The sequence below is a fragment of the Eptatretus burgeri genome, chromosome 14, assembly GCF_056783735.1.
Source record: "Eptatretus burgeri isolate ZD-2024b chromosome 14, Ebu_testis_v1, whole genome shotgun sequence".
Taxonomy (NCBI): Eukaryota; Metazoa; Chordata; class Myxini; order Myxiniformes; family Myxinidae; genus Eptatretus; species Eptatretus burgeri.
The window spans coordinates 9,144,064-9,165,766 of record NC_140974.1 but is presented as its reverse complement, the minus strand read 5'-3'; the positions used below and the strand labels follow the sequence as shown (position 1 = coordinate 9,165,766).

The window sequence follows — 21,703 nt, the reverse complement described above, 5'->3', positions numbered from 1 at the left end:
ACCTAAACCTAAAAACACCTGGACACTACATGCTGACAATCCCCCTTGACACGTCTATTGATCCCTCAGCTTCTAATCACGTGCCATGGACCCCACACCAATCATGAACTACATAAGCTCGATGTGAACAGCCATGTCACCTGGAAAAAAAAATAATCCATCACCATATTAGTAGTAATGGACATTGAGTGTTTACGCATTGATTTGCAATATACTTATATGTATTCAAAGGATGTAATGTGGTCCTTTATAGGGATTAAGAGATCTTACAATGAACCTTTCATTTACCCATGGTGGCTTAAGAGGTGCCCTCCCCCCCCCCCCCCACACCAAAACTTGTGAATGAAGATGCATTTGTCAAATCTCATGCATTTTAACTTACCAATAAAAATGTAGCTTCTAGACCCCACACATATAGGTGAAAGATATTGAGATGATTGCTTTTGAAAATGCTGTCACTCCAACAATCAAAATGAGGGATTAATGAAAAAGGATATCCAAAAAAAAGGAGGTTAAAACAGAGTGTTGGGGAGAAGTTAAGGGGAGGACAAAATAAAAGTACAATTCACCTTGTATTGTGCAGCTAAATCTTCCAATTTGGGAAACAAAAAAAGCTCTCAACTCCACATTTTTGTACCCCCCCCAAACACCCCCCAACTCCATTTGGTGCCAATTTGAAATAGATTCAAAGAGCTGGGGCATTTTGAAGAGATGGTGCTGGAAATCCCGTGCAAATGGAAAGCTGCTTTCTATAGCTGAGAGCAAATATCGAGACTCTCAGATCTGGTAATGCTCTTGTATGACAGAAAAATGACTTCTGACTGGCCTTGTATTATATGTCAGAGAGATAAGGAAAGAAAAAGGGAGGACGAGAAACAGGAGAAGGAAGAGGAGTAGGAAGAGGTGTCAGAGGACAAGGAGACAGGAGGGGACAGGAAAAGGAGTGGGGGGGGGGATGAGAACGAAAGAGAGAGGAGGGGGGAAGATGTGGGAGAGGGGGGTGGAGGGAGAAAGAGGAGGAGGAGAGAGGTGTAGGGTGAGGGAAGATGGAAAGGTAGAAAGATAATGATATATAGATACAGATCTGAAGAATTCCTTCAGCCGATGATTCACTCACACAACACAAACACAATGAGACAAACAAACTTCCACTGTCACAATAATACCTACATGCATTATATATACCAACGTGAAAATACACCGAAACAAATGCGGCTCACTTCCCTGGGTGATCCTTGGAGAGAGAGAGAGAGAGCACAGAGAGAGAATTTCATTCCCAAGGAATAGATCCAACTAAGCACTGATTGTTTGTGTTTAATCAATGGCCCTAGTTTATTTGTCACTAAATCTATTAATTAACATTAACTCTATTTTTAAGTGTTTCTTTGGCAACAAAAGCATGATAATTGCAGCATATCCTTGTCTTGGAAAAGTCATTTTTGTCAATAATTTCTTTTATTGGACAAATTAGTATCAACCATACTGTCAAGGCTTAAGACTTATCGGTTTAGGATTTTCCAATCCTTTTAAATGCCCCGATCAGCATTTTTCATTTTTTTTCTTCTTTATTTCTTTTTAATTTCCTTAATGATGAAGCAAACCCAATCAGCCTTGCTAATTAATAGTGACAATTGAGACTTTGTTGGCAAGGGATTTGTCAATATATATGTATATATATATATATATATATATATATATATATATATATATATATGTATATATATATATATATATGTAAAAAAAAAAAAAAAAAAAAAAAAAAATATATATATATATATATATATATATATATATATATATATATATATATATATATATATATATATATATATATATATATCTGTATGCAGTGCTGATAGAAAGCCGACACCCCCTTTCAAAATTTTCACTTTTTGTGGCCTTATAGCCTGGAATTAAATTGCATTAAATCAGTCTTTTTCCACCTTTTATTTACACATCGTAACCAACAACATCCAAGTGAAAAACAAATTCTACAAATTTCAGAAAATTAATAAAAAATACAAAACTAGAATATCTTGGATGATTGATGTATGTGTGTCTATGTTATGTGTGTATATGTTATGTGTTATGTGTGTATACATATGTACGTGTGAACATGTCATATGATTTAATTTGTAATCGGTGGAACTCTTGCGTAGTTATTACCAGTCATCTAAAAGCATTACGAGGCAATATTCCAATACATATGGCCACAAAACCGACCTTGAAAGCTCTTGTCCCATTGATCATTCTGAACAGCTATTTGTGCTGACTTAGCTTTTCCTAAATGCCATTTTCTTCTTGTTCACACTTGGCTAGGTCCAAATGGTCTCTGCGTAACCACAAGACGGCTGTCGTTTAAACATTCCCTATTGACTTTTAAGTCTGTTAACCTGTAGTACCTTTCTTACTATTAAAATGTCCAAATATTGAATGTTCTCTATCTATTGCTCCCAGAAGGTTGCGGCTGTGATAAAGCTTGGTAAAAAGGCTCATTTTCATTTTACTAGCGAGAATCTTTTTTTCCACATGTGGGTGAAGATGAAGTTTAAATTGATTTATGTTGAGCAGAGATCAAGGCAATTAAAAAGCAATCATGCTGTAAAGTTGGAGAATTTTTCAAATTTCAATTACATGATCATCAAAAATGGTTTTTGTGTGTTATGACCTACATTAAGTGTTAATTTTAAGCTTTTCACTGTATTTTTCTTGGGATTTGCAAATAGAGGCCATTTTTATAATTTAGTGCAATAACGGTGGAATTTCTCAAACCCGAACCCTACACCCTTGCACAGATTTCCCCAAATTTTACTCTTCCTTTCCCCCTCATTTTCCTTCTCCCTTTTTTGTTACTTCTGCCTCTCTCTCTCTCGACAACCTTCTCTTCATGTGTTAATTTTATCAATTCGCCCCTCATCCTTTCTCCAAGAAAGTAATGTCTACAATACATCTAAACACTTTCTGGGAGGAAAGAGTGTCTCCACTCCACGTCTTTATTTATGGTTTTCTTGATTTGTGTAAACTTAGCACTTCCATCAACTGTTACAAACCATTACATAGCTGTGAGGACTTGTCACATTTGTCATTCTGTCCATCCATCATGTAAGATGTCACAAGATGACAGAATCTCCTTATTTAATTTTAATGTTGTATTTTTGCATCATGAAGAAGAATATTAATTTTTTATTATTATTATTATTATTATTATTATTATTATTATTAACACAATTAGGTGACGCACAATGACTTGAGAGTCACAATTCCATGGAATTTATGCGGGACATATCTTGGGAGATTGTGAATCAGATGTTGTTTTGATTGCGACATCACACCCAGCAATGTTGGCATAACTTTGATGGAGACCAGCAATGTTTGAGGGATGGTGCAGCCTGAATGCCGCTGAACAAGAGACAGTGCGACAAGCAAATGGGGAACATCATTGGCAACGACATTATTGAAATCACATTTACATTACGCCAAATTTCTGCGGGTACCTGCGAGCTGCAACTACAACTGTTACGACTGCTACTACATATTTTAACAACCCCAATTATTCATACCTTCTTGTGGGATCGCTCCCACCGTTTTTAGCCAAAGTCGTTGATAAACCAGCTGGCCAAGCCGGATGTTGATTGAAATGCTATATACCCACCGTTTTTGCTGCTTCTGCTCTCTCAACAATGGATGGAGATCCTCAATACTAGATATGAAATCAAAGCCACCTCCCAAGACATATCACCTACTTTTGATACAGTCTAGCATCCTGCTCTGCTCACTAAACTCTCTTCCAATGGTATCCAAGGCTATTTCCCCTCATGGCTCGCAGACTTCCTCTCCTGTCGCAGCCAACATGTGGAGTTCTCTCATCCCCTCTTCCTGTTCAGGCTGGAGTTCCTCAAGGCAGTGTTCTGGGCCCTGTTCTTTTTCTGGTTTTCATCAATGATATCTCAGACTCTCTGGAAAATCCTCTTTATCGCTTTGAGATGTCTGCACTCTCTGCCGTACCATCTGTCATCCCTAAGATCTGCAAGCAGCAGCCTCTTCACTCTCTGCAGATCTGGATAAAATCACAAGCTGGTCCAACATGTGGAACATGTCTTTCAATTCTGACAAATCTCACACTCTCACTATGTCTCTCCAAAAGAGCCGTCTGGAATCCTCCCCCCTCACCCCCCCCATCTACTTTCTAAACAAACCTCTTGAAGTCATTCATTCAAGCTTCTGGGTCTCACTATCTGCCATGATCTTTCCTGGGAAAGCCACATTTCCAACCTGGCCTCCAAAGCCACTCACTGACTAGGTGTCCTCCATTGTGCAAAGTCCTTTCCTGGCACACCTGAGCTCCTGGCCACATACAAAGCTTTTGTCCACAGCCTGATGGAGTACTGCTCTCCCCTCTGGGCTGGTGTTCCGCCTCTCATCTCTCTCAGCTTTATGCTGTGGAAACCAAGGCATTGAGGATCATTGGTATCTTTCACGATGAGGCTGAGTCTTTGGGTCTCTCATTCTTTCACCGCAGGCAGGTTGGTGTTCTTTCTGTCTTCCACAGTCTCCTCTCCAGTCTCACCTCTCCCTCTCTGCTCTGTCTGTGATAAGTCCCCACCATATTTCCGCAGGGCACTCAAGGGCCACTAGCAACTCCCTTCTGGTAAAACTACCAAAATCAAGAATCACTGCTCACCTTCACTCTTTCATTCCTCTTTTTTCCCCACCTTTGGAACAAACTCCCACACTCTCTTCAACACCACTCTTCCCTCCAGGTCTTCAAAACAGCTGTTCACCACAATCTCTTATCTTCTCCCATCCAAAACCATGATGTTTTCTACCACAGTTAATCCACCCCAAACACACCTCCTTCAAACTCTCTGCTTTCCTTCCTGAAAGTTCCTGTCATGTAAGGACCTGAAAGTCCCTGTCGTGTAAGGACTTGAATGTCCCTGTAGTGTCCATCTTGTTTACCCTGTGTACCCCACCCCATCCCTCTCTCTTCCGCAGATCTCCCCATGTCTCTGTTCCCCACTGTTTTGTCCTTCCCTCTACTGGCCCTCTTGTCTCCTGCTCCACTAGTTGTACGTTATGTGTGCTCGCTCTCATACGAGCCTCAACATTGTATACAACAACAACAACAACAACAACAAACAAAAAAATTAAAAGAAGGTGATTTGGGCATGAAATTGTGATTTGCTTGGGCCATTGGCGATTACTCACCGATTCACAAAAAACACCTGTGGGATCGTTAACGTTCACTAACGACCGCAGCTGGCAGACGGGTCCTCCAGCTTAGAATTCTTCCGATGGATGACATGCATTGGTGCATCACCCTGACTGTAAAATACCAAGGTGACCATTAAAAGCTAGATCCAGATTCAAACCAAGGCTATACAGCTCAAATGTGAGCACACTTTCCTCTAAGCTATACTGCCAGCCCAGTGGACATTATCTTTATCTGATGATCATTCATAATCCTCATGGCATGTGTTTAATCTCTGGTGAACCCCAATGTCATGGGAGAAATATTTGTGATGGACACATCACAACAAAAGACATTTTCATGGTGTCAACTTGACTATGGACACATGAACCTCCAGATTATCAAATACATAATAACATTTATAACCATGGTCATTATACTTCTCTCGATTGTTACTCACTCCAGGTCTTGCTGCTAATCCTGCCGACTCAACACTGTACGTAGCATTTCAACCGAGGAATTGATGGAGGCCATGATCCGCAAATAAGATGCCGGGGTTTTCTTAGACACATCCGGGTGACAGTTTGACATTTATTTTTTAATTATCTGCCTGCTCATGGAATATAGAGTTTCTAGTTGATCTATTTATTCATGTTAACAGTGTATCATTGTTGATTATATTCTCTCCTTCATACTCTCCTTAAAAGTGGGACATTGATCATAAAATAAAAAAGCATCTCTCGGTGTTGTTCTTGGAACTAATATTTAGATCTTCTTATCGCAGTCCAGTGAAAGGTAAGACGTTTCTTAGACCACAACCATTTAACCATTCTAGTGATAACTTATGTAAATATCTCTCTGTTACTTAAGTAAATGACCTGCTTAAGACCCTGTTACACCTTTATGGCAGTGTAAGGTAGGTGTCCTGTCTTTCAATTTTCACTCAGACAGCTAAGACAGGTGAGTGCACATACCTCCAAGCTATGCTGCCAGCCCTTATTAGTTATTAATATTATTATTCCTGAGAGGTAGCATTAAAATTTTGGCACATCCATACCAACAAAAGGCAAAGTGTGTGTCAGTGTGTCTCCACCATAACTCCAAAACTATAAAACCGAGCAGCCTGAAACGTTTTTTTTTGTATACCTTGTCAAGGCTCGAATGAGAGCTAACATAGAATACACAGCAAAGGGGGGGGGGGCATGAGATAAGAGGGGCGGGAGTGGGAAGGACAAAACAGTGGGGAACAGAGACAATAGATCTGTGGAAGAGAGAGGGATGGGGCGGGGAACACGGGGTACACAAGATGGACATTACAGCGACTTTCAGGAAGGAAAGCAGGGAATTTGAAGGAGGTGGGTTTGGGGTGGATTAACGGGGGTAGAAAAGATCGAGGATTTGGATGGGGGATGATAATAGGTGGTGGTGAACAGCTGTTTTGAAGGCCTGGAAGAAATAATGGGATTGAACAGAGTGAGGGAGTTTATTCCAAAGGCGGGGGAAAAAGAGGAATGAAAGAGTGAAGGTGAACAGTGATTCATGATTTTGGTCAGCGAAGTCCTTAATTTTGGTCCTTCATACCCTCTGTCAGCGAAGCGATGGGTTGTATTTGCTAGTTAAATAATAAATTACTCATGTTCCTATGCTTGACCCAAAATATATTGTGAGAATTTGTTTTTCCTCCAAATTAATCCCCGTTTAAACACTAATACAGCTTGATGTGCAATAACATCCACTGTTGTGTATATGTATATAATAGAGGACAACCTGTTCCCACCTGTCTGTGTTGCCACGACAGGAATAAGCAGTTTGTTATCTCGTGTCGAGAGGCAGAGCTTTGAATGTGTCCAGCTTTTAAGGCCTTTGGGAATAGTGCCACGATTTATTTGCGTTTACAGTTCGCGACGCGGCTTGCCATAAGATAGTGTTGCAGAATTGGGTCGAAGTCTTATCCTCCAAGAGAACTGGCTCTCCCACGACGATAAAAGAATTTGCACAAAGCTCTTCTTGGCATAACAAAGATATTCATAGTTATTCAGGTGCTGGAATGATGATGCATACTAATAGAACATAACATTCAGCAGTGAATCAAACCTGGATTTGGCTTCACGGTTAGGGTGGCTCCCTTAAGATCTCAGGGTCTTGAGTTCAAGCCCTTCGTGCCATTAGGTACTACCAGATGGGCTGACCGAGCCCGTCATCATTCTCAGGCCAGAAAAATGAGGACCAGCTTACTGGAAATAGGGGGCACTGCATCAGTGGCATGGCTCTGCTCCCAGCAATGATGCAACAAACAGCCACAGGCTGCAATATGAAATAATACTCGCAGTGAATCAGCAAAGAATTGAGATGTTCCCATTTCAGAATGCTGGTGGGAATTTTGGGTAAAACTGATTGATGGTTTCATGAGTGCCAGTTACTTCCTCCTCCGAAAGTGGGCAGAGGTTGTATTTTCACCCCTTGTTAAGTTGTCGAAGACAACTTCTGTCACTTTGTACAGTTAAGAGTTTGTTTGTTTGTTTGTCTGTCTGTTTGTCTGTGAGCAAGATATCTCAAAAAGTTGTTCATAGATCCAGATGAAATTTTGTGTCCAGGTTCGGTGTGTGACAAGGACGAACTGATTAGATTTTGGTGAAGATCCGGATCCGGATCCGACTACTAGAATTTTTAAAGTGATTTTTCACCGTTGAGAGATCGGGCCAAAAACGATATATTGTTGTGAGCCGGGGGTCGGTGGCGAGGAACTGCTGCTAGGTGGAGCAGTAGAGCCGTCTCCCACCGAACACTGAAAATTGCAGGTCGTAACCTTCGGACAACTCCGAAGGTCACGGGTCACTTAAGGACCGTGTTCGCCAATTCTCTGATGGCGTGGGGTAGGGTTAATTGCCAAATTTCAATATACCTAAGTACCCACGTCGTCAAATTACCGGCGAAGTCACACCCTTAACAGACTCTGTTGAACCGGGTCACTCTAGCGACCTCGGAACGGTGTAACCGAGCGGAATTACCAAAGTCCGTCGGTCCAAACGACAACTTACAGCCCAATCGGCTTACTGGTTCTCAAGCACGAACCATGCTGGGTCAATAATAGAAAGCACAACAATGAGCTGGTACATTGAACAATTGGGGGTTTATTTATAATGGGGCAGGGGAGCACAAAGAGCAGAGTTAAACCAACTATCAGAAATGAAATTTAATGTACAAGGCACTTAAACAGTTTCTACTTACAGGACGGGCGCCACCGACACACACACCCAAAAGAAATGGGGCTGGTTGGGCACCTTTCCGCCTCGTGCGGTCTGGTCGAGATGAGCTGGTTTGGGGGGGGACTCGAACTCACACCTTCGTCGCAGCACCAATCACCAGGAACCGCGCTCTCCAACCAGCCATGCACCAACGAACCAAGACCAAGGAGAAGACCAGAGACGACGATGACCCAGGACTAGACGAAACAGCTGGCACCAAGACCTGCAACCCCCAAGACCAAGGCTCCGGAGCCTGGCGTTCCTTTCTTGTGCAGGGTGAGAAAATCGCCATCTGAGGCACCTCAACCCTCATTGTCCGCGGTGTCGTTGGAAAGTCGCCCTCTGTGGCAATCTCAACCCTCATTGGCCGGTGTGTCGTGGGAAAGTCACCCTCTGTGGCAATCTCAACCCTCATTGGCAGGGGTGTCGTGGGAAAGTCACCCTCTGTGGAAATCTCAACCCTCATTGGCCGGGGTGTCGTGGGAAAGTCGTCCTCTGTGGCAATCTCAACCCTCATTGGCCGGGGTGTCGTGGGAAAGTCACCCTCTGTGCGTGATTGGACAAGGGGCACGCCTCTGTCTTTCTGGGCGGAGTCTCGAGCTGAGGCGATGAGCCTCCTGATTGGACGAAGGGCACGCCCTTGCCCTCGTGGGCGGAGTCGGCTCTGGAGCGAGGGGTCCCACCCACGTCCACAGTCAGAAACACGTATGCAATGGCGACCGGGTTGAGTGAGGGACGGTGCCGCTGTTGTTGTTGTTGTTGTTGTTGTAAAAAACAACCTAACAAAAAAAAACCCGCAGCGCACACATGAAATTCCCATTAGACATAAGGGATGGGACCCTAACTATAAACATATACTTAACGAAATAACTAAACTTTGGGACTGCTGACTGTCTGTGTGCAAGAGGCTTCCAAATCCGTAACAATATAACATATCTGAAAAAGTTATGGATGGATTCGACCTAAACTTGGTGGACAGGTCACGTGTGTGACAAGGAAGAATTAATTGAATTTTGGTGATAATCAGGATTTGGATAAGAGAATTTCAATTTTTTTTTTTTTTAAAGTGAATCTTCACCATTGAGAGACGGTACTAAGAACGATATAAAGCATGATATTTCAAAAAGTAATTTACTACAAAACTAGGTGGATGAGTTGGTTAGGTGACAAGAACAATCCAATTCGACTTACATCCAGATCTGGATCCAGATCCGGCCTTTCATTCTGATCCAGGATGTAAACTGTTCAGCCTTGTGGAGGAGGTATGCGCTCTACCGAGTGCCATGATAGTTGAGACAGAGATCAAGCAAATGTTTGATGTTTTCTTTCGATGAAATCGTTTGGTTTCATTTTTAAATGATCTGAATTCGATGCAAATTGTTACAAACAGCTTCTGCGTGTCCATCATGAGCACCGGCTCTCACGGATGGCTCCATCGCTGTGCGTCAAACTCCTTAGCATGCAAGCGAGGTGCTGGTGCAGGCAGCAAGAAACCCGCATTGTTCAGAAAAGGCATAATTCTCTGCATCTCCTTCCGACGTCGCTCCTGCTCGGTGCATATCCACGGCACTGAGTGCATCCGTGGAAGCAACCAATTTCAGTGTTTTTTTGTGAAAATGGAGTCGTATTTACAAACATTGAGCATGCAACCCTTCCAGGGCGACTTGCCAGAAAATGCTGCCTACCTTCATGCCGTATGCCAGCAGTTTATCTGTGACTACATCTACAGTCGGACAATGGTGATAATTATGAAACATAATGATAATAACACAGCAGACAGCATGTTGCTGGTTATGATTTATGTGATTCCATATGCTTCTCTGTGTTTGTGTTTGCATACATTTGCACCAATAACATATTATCTTGAGTAATACACCGTGGTCCACCAGCAGCATAGTACGGTAATGATCTTATGTCTCGTTCATTATAAAGTCATGTTTTATTCAATTATCATGTGCACCTTCCCGTTATGCATAATGCATTACTCAGGTGTGCATTCATTTTATTTTTCGAATTAAGGACCAAGTTTTAAATTCATTGCACATTCACCATTGCTGTGGCTATTACTGGATGGTTTTGAAGTCCTTGCCCTGATGTGTTTAAATTCCGTAGTTTTCCTTAGTCTTCCTCATGTCGGGTTTATCCGACAAAGCTCTGAACGCGACATTTTTATTCCTCCGCTGGCGAAGTCACTGGAGGAATTGTTTTTGGGTTGTCCGTCCATCCGTACGTGCGTCCGTCCGTCCATCCATGCAAATTCTCTCTGTCTTCTCTGCAACCGCTTATCTGATTGACACAAAATTTTCACTATAAGTGCTCATGTGGAATTTTTTTTTTAATATACCATGTCGAGGCTCGTGTAAGAGCAGGAGACAATATCACAAGACAATGTAACAAAACATATGAGGCCCCGCGAGGAGGAGTGATGTAAGCGACATTTTTTAATGTATGATGATGATAGGCTCGGATGATAGGGGGAAGGGTTAAAATAGTGCTATATGTGGGGCAACTTAGCTAAATATAGCATAACAATTGTGCATTTTGTGAGGAAAGCACCAAATTTGGCACACTAGCAGCCTATCATATTATGAACAGATTTTGATATTGGGCCATCTCAAATTTTTGATGGCAGTGGAAAATGGCTGGCACAGCCATCAGCGGCTGAATTTGAGATGGCCCAATATCCAAATCTGTTCATAATATGATAGGCTACTAGTGTGCCAAATTTGGTGCTTTCCTCACAAAATGCACAATTGTTATGCTAACTTGACCCACTATATATGGCATTAACTACAAAATGGCCGATGTGTCCCTTACATCACTCCTCCTCGAGGTGCCTCATATAACAAGGCAGGAGACAAGAGGGGTGGGAGAAGGAAGGGCAAAATAGTGGGGAACAGAAACAATGGGAGATCTGTGGAAGGGAGAGGGATGGGGTGGGGTACACGGGGTAAACAAGATGGTCCTACAGGGACTTTCAGGAAGGAAAGCAGGAAATTTGAAGGAGTTGGATTTGGGGTGGATTAACAGGGTTAGGAAAGATCACGGTTTTGGATGGGGGAAGATAAGAGATGGTGGTGAACAGCTGTTTTGAAGACCTGGAGGGAGGAGTGGTGTTGAAGAGAGTGTGTGAGTTTGTTCCAGCGGTGGGGAAAAAGAGGAATGAAAGAGTGAAGGTGAGCAGTGATTCTTCATTTTGGCAGTTTCACCAGAAGGGTGTTTTTTGGCAGACCTTGAGCACCCTGTGGAAATATGGGGGGGGGGGGGTATAAACAGTAGACACAAGGAGATGGTTCAAGACAGAAAGATCACCGACCTGATCACGTGAGAGAGTGAGAGAACCAAAGACTCAGCCTCATTGCGGGAGATACCAACGATCCCAAAAGCTTTGGTTTCCACACCGTGAAGTCGAGCTGGGTGTGGGACAGGAGCACCACCCCAGAGAGGGGGGGGAGGGAGGAGCAGAACTCCATCAGACTGCAGATGAAAGCTTTGTTAGTGGTTGGAAGCTGAGGTGTGCCAAGAAAGGACATTGCATGATGTAGGATGTCAAGTGGATGATTGGTTTTGGAGGTAGTCCAGGAGCCCAGGTTTATTCAAGTGAAAAGTGCCAGAACGTTTGACCTCATGGGCTGATCATCCACTGACATCACAAAAATGCATTGCTGCCAGTCTGACCCCCCGAAATCAATCAATTACTGACGCCATTACTGATAAACCTATTTTGCTCAATATCTGGAAAAATATGCATGATAATATAACGAATAAGGTGTCTACACCTATGTTTTCATGGTCAATCATTACACTGACACCCGCATTATTGCTAGAAAATGTATAGTTTACCGTGTAAATGTTTAGTTCACCCACTGAGTTTGCAACGCCATTGCAAAAAACCCATTTTCATTAATATCTGAAAAACACTGCATGATAATATCACAAATAAGGTGTCTATACTCAGCTAATCAGCTGAGGAAATGGAGAATTGAACATGACAATGCTGACATGAATGCCATCTCCAACACCTTGGACAACACATGCAACCCATTCGCCACTTATTCTCCTGCTGATCTCATCAATGTGTCATCAAGGAGAGCAGCGGAGGAGACCAAAACATTCCTCCTTGGAACACTGGCACTGGAATGGGGGGGGGGGGGAGGGACTTCGACTTCAGTTCGGGGATGGGTGTGTAGTCGATGGTTCACGGTTTCTGAAGCCCGTGGCAAGGATCAAAATGTTGAACTTTTCTGCAGAGAATGTGAAGCAATCTAAGACTGCAGCACGAATAGCGAATGTGGCAGAGGGAGTCAGGGATGTCTTTGGACGAATCTTAGCTGTTGCTGCCGAGACAAGCGATGCACTTGATCTGCATCACATTCTTAGCTACCCGGTGACTGAAGTACCACTTTCTCTTGCCCATAGCGATGGAACTCCCCTGAAGATGGACAAGGCATCTCTCACAAAGAAATTTGAAAGCAGACAGGAAGTGTTTCTCAATGACAACAGTCTCCCCCAATAACAGCCACAGTGATTGATGGCGGTATTATCCTCCATGAAACCGTGCTGCAGCACAGCAAGTCCACATATGCAAACATGGCAAAGGATCTTTTGGCAAAAGTATGTTTGTATCGTGGGGAGCAAATCCATTTCGTGCCCGACAAGTACCAATCACCATCAATCAAAGATACCGAGCGAAACCTGCGTCCAACTACTCAATCATTCATCATTACTGGACCTGACCAGGCTCAGCGACAGAGTGGCACAGAGTTACTCAAAAGTGGATCATTCAAGGAAGAGTTTGCCCGGTTTGTAATGGAGGAATGGAAGAAGCTACAATATGGTTCAATTCTTGGAAGAAAAATACTATGTTTCACATGGTGGTGTGTGTATGGAGATGAAGAACAACGAGGATGATGTGCTGCAAATAGAGGAACCCAATCACCTCCAATGTTGACATGAAGAAGCTGACACACTCCTTGCCTTTCACGCAAACAACATTTCCACTGGTAACATTCTAGTGAGGTCCACTGATACGGACGTCTTCATCATTCTGCTTAGGCTTTCTGGAAGGTCGGAAGGGATCAACATCATCATAGACTATGGATCTGGCAACCACCGAAGGTACATTGATGTCACTAAACTAGCTGACATTCTTGATAAGAAACAGACTGGTATCCAGGAAGTTCAGTTCCAGAGTCCCTCACAGGCCCACATGAGGCTGATGGGGATGGCGTGGAAGATAATTCAGTAGACGAGGAAGAGTCAGATAATGCTTGGAGTGAGGACAGTGATGAGAGTGACGAAAGTGATAGAGAAGACTTGTAATGCCAAGCGAACATCAAGTTATTTATGTGAACTGCACATTTGCAAGTTTTCCATATATCGTTGTTCGGTAATGGTGTCGCTTAATGAGCGGGTGGGCTACACATTTACATGGCAAACTAAACATTTCCCAGTAATAACACAGGTGTCAGGGTAATGATTGACCATAAAAATATCGTTATAGACACCTTATTTGTGATATTATCACGCACAGTTTTTCAGATAGTGAGGTTTTGGTAATGGCGTCGCTAATTTAGTGGATGAACCATGCATTTACGTGGTAAACTATACATTTTCTAGCAATACGCATCGCATCAGGGTAATAATTGACCATGAAAACATAGGTATGGACACCTTATTCATGATATTATCATGCTTATTTTTCTAGATATTGAGCAAAATAGGTTTATCGGTAATGGTGTCACTAATTGAGTGATTTCGGGGGGAAAACCATGGGTCAGACCCGGCAGCAATGCATTTTTGTGATGTCGGTGGATGACCCCATCAGCCCATGAGGTCAAATGTTCCGGCGCTTTTCACTTGAATAAACCATCTGGGCTCCTGGACGAAGGCCAGCTTGGAGATGTTGCTTTCCCAGGAAAGATCATGGGAATTTTATAATTATTTTATTAATTATGACATCATTGGTCATGTGGTGCGGCAGCTATGTTGGGAAAAAATCAAAAACTTTGGACCTCTGTATCTCTGAAACCCACTCTATGGGGAAAAATTGAAACTTGGCACATGTGATGTACTTTCCATGGAAAATAAGTGATTTTTTTTTTTTAATGATGCCATAGGCGGCTTCCTTATGACGTCAAAATTGTATATTTCAAACGCTTTATCTGATCAGTTTGAAAATTTATGATGGTCATCTTTGGAAAAATTGTATGGGGAGATAAAATTGATGACGTCATCATTCACGTGGTTCGGCAGCCATTTTTTTAACATCAAAAAAACCTTCACAAATCTACTTCTCCAAAACGGCTGAACAGTTCGGGGCAAAATTTGGCAGTTAAAATCGTCTATCCATGAGGAACAAAAAGTTCTCCACTTATGACATCATAGGTCACATGGTTTGGCAGATATGATGTTTTGAAGAATAAACATTTTAAAATCTTCTTTTCCAGAACAGCTTGACAGATCTATGGGAAACTTCACACACATGTTCCCCAAACCTTGGGGATACCAGGGTGTTCATCAATAATTCACATGGTCTGGCAGCTGCATTGGATTTAACAAGAATCTATAAATAAAATAAACCCTTTCTCTTGAACCGCTTCATCAATCGACGTTAAACTTCACAGTTATGGTCTAGTAATCATGGGAAACATATCTATCTATAATTCCACAGCAATGTGTGTGTGTGTGTGTGTGTGTGTGTGTGTGTGTGTATGTGACCGCTGTTTCTCGACAACCACTGGTCCAATCTAATTGAAACTTGCCAGCTATATTGCTGGGGACCTGTGGATGTGCCTTTTCAAGGATTGATATTAATCGGAAAAGTGCTTCCCAAGTTATGGCCATTTATTTACCAACCAATGAAAGGACACGTTGCTGCGTAGGCCAGTGCACGGTCGGCCGACGATGACGTCACTGGCCATGCCAGTTACGATGGGTATCGATCGGTGCCTTAGTTACCGTGGCGTAGGAGCGGCAATGGTCAATGGCAGCAAATGTCATGGCAAGCAAAGACAGGGAGGTAAACTTGATTTTAATGTTAATTAACTCTGTGTGTGTAAGTATCACCGCAGTTGTTACTTCAATGCAAGCGATAATTCGTGGAATGCACGTGAACATTCCGTGCGGGCACGCACCACTTCCGGATAGTGATGACTTAATGTATTCGAATAATTTCTCGATTTCTTATGCACATTTATGGATTAACACAATGCCCCAATCCAGTCGTCGTTTACGAGAGCGAAGGAACGGCCTGTGTGGTTGTTTGAAAGTTTTTTTGTTGTTTTTTGGGGGGGTTTGCACGTATGGGCACACACGTACGACCATGCATGTATGGGCATGCGAGAGCGAAGGAACGGCCTGTGTGGTTGTTGTTTCTGGCTCGCGGTTTGAAAGTTTTAAAAGTTTTTTTTGCACGTACGGCCACGCATGTACGGGCACGTACTAGTGTTTTTAATTTCAACTATATCAGACACATGGTCTGGCAGCCAGAATCATTAATATTTTGAAGGTGGATTCAGGGACAAAAATCAAACTCAGTGCACATTATTATAATGATGTAGTTATGTGTGTGGAGGTATATCTGGCAACTTTGTGACGTCGAAGAGTGCCCTTCGAGTTCAAAATGCTCTTATGTGTAATTCATGTATAATCAAAACAGGAAACTGTCATTTCTTGATTTCACAGATTTCTTTTCACAGAGCCTTTTTAACCACAATAATTTGAGCTGCCCTCACCAGCAAACCACGAGATGGCGTCATTGATTAACCACACAAGAACAAGTTATGTACCGGTTGTTGTAAAGGACGCAGTAACATAAAACATGTTTGTGCGTCCTTTACAAGTATGGCCATTTTGCCCTCTGGGATTCACAAGCATAAAGTTATTGTATGGCTGGAACTATGGAGGAATTATGGAAGAAGTGAAAAGTGTGTGATTAAAAAAAAACTTATAATATTGTATTACTTGCACATAATAATAATGATTTATAACTAGGGTCCGGCGATATATCGAAAACCCGGTTATATTGAGAAAATTTTTCATATTGATATACCGGTATTAGATATACTGAGCCTGGTGTTGGCACAGTGGTGAGGGCAGTGGCTTGGGACCCAAAAGGTCCTGAGTTCAAGCCCTGTTGGGACACTGAATTAATATATGTATATAATAAGTATATATATATATATAGATATCTATATAATATGTATATGTATATATATATATATATATATATAGATATCTATATAATATGTATATGTATATATATATATATAAAAAAAAAAATATATATATATACATGTACATATAAACCAAGTCGAAAAAAAACACCAGGGGGTTGACTCAGCCTGCCATCCTTCTGAGGTCGGCAAAATGAGTACCAGTGTACTGGGCCCGGTATATGCCCCGGTTAGAATAGGTGTACCATATCCCTGTGTGTCGTAAGAGGTGACCAGGGTTGCGTCAGGAAGGGCATCCGGCGTAAAAACCAATGCCAAATCATTATGTGGACAACAAAACGAATTTCCATACCGGATCGGTCGAGGCCCGGGTTACCAACCACCGCCACTGGTACCGGTGGTCAGCAGGGTACCAGTGGAAATTGTGCTACTGCTGGGCGAAGGAGGAGAAGGAGACGGGGAAGGCGAGTCCGAGGCAGTGGGAGAGGGGGAAGGGTAGAAGTGTGGAGGTGAGAGTTGGAATTCTGAATGTTGGGATGATGACTGGCAAAGGGCGAGAGTTGGCTGATATGATGGAGAGAAGAAAGGTGGACATACTGTGTGTACAAGAGACCAAGTGGATGGGGAGTAAGGCTCGGAGCATTGGAGGTGGTTTCAAACTGTTCTACCATGGCGTGGATGGGAGGAGAAATGGTGTCAGGGTAATCCTGAAGGAAGATTATGTCAAGAGGGTATTGGAGGTGAGGAGAGTGTCTGACCGAGTGATGAGTGTGAAGTTGGAAATTGAAGGGGTGATAATGAATGTCATCAGTGCATATGCCCCACATATGGGGTGTGAGATGGAGTATAAACAATATTTCTGGAGTGAGTTAGATGAAGTGGTGGAGAGTGTTTCCAAGGATGAAAGAGTGGTGATTGGAGCAGATTTCAATGGGCATGTTGGGGAAGGGAATAAAGAGGATGAGGAGGTGATGGGTAGGTACGGTCTCAACAAGAGAAATGTGGAAGGGCAAATGGTGGTAGAGTTTGCAAAAGGAATGGAAATGGCAGTGGTAAATACGTATTTCAAGAAGAAGGAGGAACACAGGGTGACATACAAGAGTGGAGGAAAGTGCGCACAGGTGGATTACATCTTAAGCAGGAGATGCAACCTGAAAGAGATTAGTGACTGTAAGGTGGTGGCAGGGGAGAGTGTAGCTCGACGGCATCGATTGCTGGTCTGTAGGATGACTTTGGAGGTGAGGTTGAGGAAGAGAGTGAGGGCTGAACCAAGGACCAGATGGTGGAAGCTGAAGGAGGAAGACTGTTGTGTGAAATTTAGGGAGGAGGTGAGACAGGCGTTGGATGGTGGTAAAGATGGGTGGGATGATTGGGCAACAACAGCAGAAGTTGTGAGGGAAATAGCTAGGACGGTACTTGGTGTGACATCTGGACAGAGGAAGGAAGATAAGGAGACTTGGTGGTGGAATGAGGAAGTACAGGAAAGTATAAGGAAGAAGGGGTTGCCGAAAAAGAAGTGGGATAGTCAGAGAGATGAAGAAAGTCGGCAGGAGTACAAGGAGTGGCGGCAAAAGGCAAAAAGAGAGGTGGCAAAGGCCAAGGAAAAGGCATATGACAAGCTGTATGAGAAGTTGGATACAAATGAAGGGAAAAGGATTTATACCGATTGGCAAGACAGAGGGACCGAGCTGGGAAGGATGTGCTGCAGGTCAGGGTGATAAAGGACGCAAATGGGAATGTGCTGACGAGCGAGGAGAGTGTGTTGAGAAGGTGGATGGAGTACTTTGAGGAGCTGATGAATGAAGAAAATGAGAGAGAGAGAAGGTTGGAAGAGGTGGAGATAGTGAATCTGGAAGTGGGGTGGATCAGTAAGGATGAAGTGAGGACTGCTATGAAGAAGATGAAAAGTGGAAAGGTGGTTGGCCCAGATGGTATACCAGTGGAGGTATGGAAGTGCTTCGGAGAGATGGCAGTGGGGTTGTTAACCAGATTGTTTAATGAAGTCTTGGAAAGTGAGAGGATGCCAGAGGAGTGGAGATTAAGTGTACTGGTTCCGATTTTCAAGAATAAGGGTGATGTGCAGAGCTGTGGAAATTACAGAGGCATAAAGTTGTTAAGCCACACCATGAAGTTGTGGGAAAGAGTAGTGGAAGCTCGGTTGAGAGGAGGGGTGACGATCTGTGAGCAGCAATATGGGTTTATGCCAGGAAAGAGCACCACTGATGCAATGTTTGCTTTGAGAATATTGATGGAGACGTATAGAGAAGGCCAGAAGGAGTTACATTGTTTGTTTGTGGATCTAGAGAAAGCTTATGATAGGGTGCCAAGAGAGGAGTTGTGGCATTGTATGAGGAAGTCAGGAGTGGTGGAGAAGTATGTGAGGATCGTGCAGGATATCTATGAGGACAGTGTGACAGCGGTGAGGTGTGTGGTAGGAATGACGGATCGGTTTGAGGTAAAAGTGGGATTGCATCAAGGATCGACTCTGAGCCCTTTCCTGTTTGCAATGGTGATGGACAGGTTGACGGACGAGATCAAATTGGAGTCCCCATGGACTATGATGTTCGCGGATGACATCATGATCTGTAGGGAGAGTAGGGAGCAGGCTGAGGCGAGCCTCGAGAGGTGGAGATATGCACTGGAGAGAAGGGGAATGCTCGTCAGTCGGAGTAAGATGGAGTACATGTGCGTAAATGAGAGGGAGGGTGGTGGTATGGTGCGGTTGCAAGGAGTTGAGGTGGGGAAGGTGGATGGGTTTAAATACTTGGGATCAACTGTCCAAAGTAACAGAGAGTGTAGGCGAGAAGTGAAAAAGAGAGTGCAGGCAGGATGGAGTGGTTGGAGAAGAGTTGCAGGAGTGATTTGTGACAGAAGGGTAGCTGCAAGAGTGAAGGGGAAAGTATATAAGATGGTAGTGAGACCAGCTATGTTGTATGGTTTGGAGGCGGTGGCGCTAACAAAAAGACAGGAAGCGGAGCAGGAGGTGGCAGAATTAAAGATGCTACGATTCTCGTTGGGAGTGACGAGGATGGATAGGATAAGGAATGAGTATATTAGAGGGACAGCACAGGTAGGACGGTTTGGAGATAAAGTGAGAGAGGCGAGATTGAGATGGTTTGGACATGTGCACAGGAGGGAAACGGAGTATATCGGGAGAAGGATGTTGAAGATGGAGCCGCCAGGCAGGAGGAGAAGAGGAAGGCCAAAGAAGAGGTTCATGGATACAGTGAGGGTGGACATGCGGGTGGTGGGAGTGTCAATGGAAGATGTGGAGGATAGAGCGAAATGGAGATGGTTGATCCACTGTGGCGACCCCTAACGGGAGCAGCCGAAAGAAGAAGAAGAAGAATACCGGTATTAGATTCTAAATATACCGGCATTCCAAAAAAAATAGAAATGAAAAATGAACATCCCGCACTGACAAATCGAAGAAAGGTGTTAAAAGTGTTTAAATAATGTACATGATTTAAAAAGCTTTGATGCACTTGGTGGCTGAACATGGAACAAGAACAGGAACAGGAACCGTGAAACATTTAAGGTCATGACATACCAGGAAGTAAGTGCAGTAGGTTTTAACTTTTAACCATTAGCATCCAAGCACCCATACAAGCAATCGCATTGTTATTTGCCTTCGTGGCAGGTTTTCAAGCAATTGTCAATTGGTAATTATTTATATAAATCGGGTGTGCTTTAGAAATCCTGTGCCGAGTCAGTGATCTGCAATACTGGTACGAAAGCGATACCAGTATGGAAGCAATACCTGTATGGAAACAATACCTGTATGGGAGCAATACCTGTATGGAAGCAATACCTGTATGGAAGCGATACCAGTATGAAGGCGATTCAGGAATGAAAGCGACACCGGTATGATCATACTGGTACAGCGTTCTGTGATAGTCATACCGGTACGGGGATGGCGATGGATTCCGACCTGTGTCTATTACCAATACTGATCTCGCTTTAAACCAAAATCATTTTTAATACAAGTTGAAGTGAGAAGTAAAATAACCATTCTCATCATGAGGGGGGGGGGAGCCCCGTGTGGAAATACTTTGAAAAATTATCGTGATTCAATGATGTGTTCGTCATCGATATTAACTAATAAAAGGCAATGTGTGTGTGTGTGTGTGTGTGTGTGTGTGTGTGTGTGTGTGTGTGTGTGTGTGTGTGTGTGTGTCAGTGTGTCAGTGTGTCAGCAGGTCTCAAGTGTCAGTGTGTCAGTGTCAGTGTGTCTCCTCCATAACTCCAAAACTATAAAACCGAGCAGCCTGAAACTTTGCATGCATACTAAGAAAATTCCAAGGAAGTGCACGAGTGAAAATTTGGTGTTTGGGTTAATTAAAACACCCCTTTTGAAGATAATTATTAACGGCCTCATTTAATTATATCCTTCATCAGGCGATTCTCGGCCACCTAGCTGTCTGGTGTCTTCAGGCATTTCCTGGGCAACCTCACTGGGGTCTGAAAGCGGTTTTGTTTTTTCTTTGGCCTCCTAAACCCTATCCTGACTTGGAACAGGCCACAACAATTTCTTAACGATAAAGTTTATTTTTCACTTTCTTCAATCATATCGAATGCCGGTTCATCGTCGCTACGAATCGTTATGTACATCACTTTTGTAAGTACTATAAGTTTTCAAATTAGGAGCTTGGAGCAATTTCATGCATTATATGATACGATTATCCCTAATCTACTCTCACGGACAAATTAAAGTACATCATCGAAAGATAATTTCACTTTTTAGGATCGAATATCGTCCAGACTAAATCAATGTCGAAATATTCTGTGAAATCTGAATCTTTAAATAAATAACGAGTCTTATAACTAAACCGATATATAACATATTTACATTAAGCAAGCAAGGCTATATTCCCTCCTCCATTTATACACAAGGAAATGTGAAATTTCCAAAGCATTAAACTTATCTTTTTCAACTCTTTGGAGAATTATATTGAGTGAACAAATTAACAAGCTTCATTGAGCTATATGATTTAATGCATTCACTGCAAGACCTCACGCCCTATCCCCCAGAGGAACTGCCGATCCATAGCGTCTGCCAGATCTGTGTCTACATTTGGAGATGTTTCGCG

The 21,703-nt window shown here is 42.9% G+C and overlaps 1 long non-coding RNA gene across 1 annotated transcript in view; it reads right to left on the bottom strand.

The window, feature by feature from the left end:
• The window catches only part of LOC147012622 (uncharacterized), a 255,839-nt gene that overhangs the window by 214,747 nt on the left and 19,389 nt on the right, over positions 1 to 21,703 (bottom strand). The window contains exon 3 of the long non-coding RNA XR_015051412.1: positions 5,209 to 5,325. This is a non-coding gene — a long non-coding RNA (uncharacterized LOC147012622). The remainder of the gene's footprint in view (positions 1 to 5,208; positions 5,326 to 21,703) is intronic.